Genomic DNA, 2,992 nt, shown 5'->3' with positions numbered 1-2,992 from the left:
CTCAGACCCCGACTGTGGCATTTCTTTTAAAGCCCTTTATGTGGTGTCGCTCAGACGCCCGACTGTGGCATTTCTTTTAAAGCCCTTTATGTGGTGTCGCTCAGACGCCCGACTATGGCATTTCTTTTAAAGCCCTTTATGCGGTGTCGCTAAGACGCCCAACTGTGGCATGTTTGTTATTTATTTCATAAATTTTAATATTGCTAAGTTATTGCATATTCATAATTAACATGCTTGCACGCATCAGAGTTATATTTATCTTTTGTGACTGACGTCATGAGTATAAAATATTTTCAGCACATCGTTGTTACATTATACCCACGTTCATGATGTTTGCGAGTACATTCAAAGTACTCACAGGCTTTTCCCTGGCTATTGTCTTGGCCAGATTTTTTGCGCGGAAAGGAGCGACCGTGTTGACAGCCCCGGAACCCACGCAATGGTGATAGCAGCCCCGCGAAGATAGGAGTTAACCTGGTCAGGTGTTCCCGTGGGAAATGGAGTCCGATATACACTGATGATTCACAACCCGCTTCCGCCATCAGCCACTAGAAACCATTTGTTGTACTCATAGGCCAGAATGGTCTTGTACTACATATTTTGTATTTTGCTTGGAATTTCTGTATCAAGTTGGTGCCTCATCAGCTAACAGTTATCCTGGGGCTGGTGAGCACAACGGCCAGTTTCTGGAATTTAATACCCGAAAAACCGGTCGCCACAGACTTGGTATCAGAGCCAGGCTGACCATTGGCTAATCCTATCTTAGCCAGGTCGGGAAAACTTAGGCAAACCAACCCACCAGACCTTAACCAAACCCCAGCCGAGCTTCTCGTGCAAGATAGCCACACAGTGACCCCGACACTTTTGGCAGTCGGTGCCCAACCTATCAACCTAGCCTGTCGATCGCGCGCCAGTAACCAGCGCCCAAGATGTCTACTTCACAAGCGTGCGAAGGAAGACTCCGTCCCCTTTTTCTATAAAAAGGGCACGCTAGCTCCAACCCAGCACAGCCTCTACCCCAAACCGAGCCATAATGCCAGGCCCCGTCGTGCACAATGGGACCACAGCAACCAACCTTGGAGGTTTTGTGACCATACTCGCAAACCTCACCCGTCGTGCCTACGGGTTAGAAGAACCCCCAGAATATGTTGTGTACCAAGGACCCATGGGCGGTGAAAGCCGTCAATTTTGGGCCACTGTGCACATCTACGGTAGGGGTCTATCTCCAGAACGCCTCTACAGGTTCACTGGGAGAACAACTTCCTTCGAGCCACAAGTTGTCCAGCTAGCTGCTCGAGAGGCTATAGTTCAACTCCGGCAGTTGTCGCCCAGAGTTAACTGTCGCTCGTTCTACTACTACCCCAGGCGTGAAGGGTATGGTAGACCACCCCAAGTTGCCAACGGAGATCACGAGACAGATCCCGCATTGTTGCACCTAGTGCGCTATGTAAGTGCACTAGAGGCATTGTTCGATCAAATCACCATTGATCTGATCGCAGCTCGAGGAGAGCTGGTTCGTCGAGCCCCAGCAAGAAGAGAAGACGAGCCCGACGCCGACAACCCAGTCATGCTGTTCGGACACCCGATCGAGACCCTGAGGTCAGTCCCAGCCATCATCCAAGATACTGTGATGACCCCAGAAGTGCTTCGACGCCTTTTGGGAACACACTCCAACGGGATTGTGGCTAACAATCCCCGCGATGGTCATCATCGCTACCCTGACCCTGCAGTTCCTCCGCCATCTCCGACTAATCCCGGCAGTGAGGCACGTGAAGAAGACTCGTCATCCACCAGGCACGCCCGTTTAGGCATAAACGAGGTAGATTAAGTCGTACGAGTAGTACCGAGTTTCAGTGTATCCTCGCTTTGCATCAGTGCGACCTTGTATATAAACGCAGCCTGTCGTTGTGCCTCTGTTTTAATAGTAGCCTTGCGTATTTTGTCGGCGCCTAGTTGCACATTTTCAGGGCACAGCTACCAAAAACCAACCCCGATGACAACCACAGTAACACGTCTCTTTATGAGATATGTGTATCTCCGACACTGACCCGACCTTTGGAGCTAAGCTGGTAAATTTATTACCTTTCACCACGGTAAAATGACCCAGCTCCATTGCTATATAAAGGCCACCTCGTGACCTTACCAAGCACCCCACACCTTGTGCACCATTCTCCCAACCTTTTCCTGTCATGCCGAGCCCCCGTATTTATCTAAGAACCCCAGATGCAACCCCAGGTAGCTTTGTCAAAATATTGTGGGACTTTACCCGCAGTACTATGGGTTCTACCTATCCACCCCAGTACGAGCTGTTCAAGTCGAGAATCACTTTTTCCACCTCGGGATATTGGGCAGCAGTACACATCCCTCCCGTAGACTCCAATCAAGATCCAACAGAAGTTTCCTTCATGGGGGAATCTATGCCAACCCTACACCTGGCCATAGAAGCTGCTGCAAAAGAAGCAATTGCTCGCCTTCGATCCGCAGTACCCTATGCCCGCGAATGAGGATATTATTACTTTTCGAGCCGTGCAGCACCCGGAGGAGTAACATTTTTTCCCGGTGGACGGATTGAGAGAGACCCAGTACTAGCCAACCTTATCCAGTACATCATCGCTCAAGAGCATTTGAACCAGCAAGTAATGGTCTATCTTCAGAGTCTCGCCGATTTAAATCCTCAGGTTACAATCGGCAGACCACTGAGGCCCGACCCAGAGAGACGCATACATCGACTGGTCAATCCACTTCCTCCGATAGAAGAGGAGTGTATCCTATTGCCAGAGACATTTTATCGGGACCACGTCCAGTTACCGTTTTCATTTTAGACGTCACTGCTGTGTTTGTTATGGTAGCATTTATTATTACGTTGTAACTTGTGCATGGTACCTCGAATGTGTGCGATAAGTCGTGTATTTAGTTTCTACTAGTACGACTAGTTTTCTTCGTGATTAACTTGTGTAACCGCGAAGATCCTAGACTGAGATTTCTTTTCCCT

The sequence above is a fragment of the Triticum dicoccoides genome, chromosome 7B (genome assembly GCF_002162155.2).
Source record: "Triticum dicoccoides isolate Atlit2015 ecotype Zavitan chromosome 7B, WEW_v2.0, whole genome shotgun sequence".
In the NCBI taxonomy this organism is placed as follows: Eukaryota; Viridiplantae; Streptophyta; class Magnoliopsida; order Poales; family Poaceae; genus Triticum; species Triticum dicoccoides.
Note: the sequence above shows the minus strand (reverse complement) of the source record.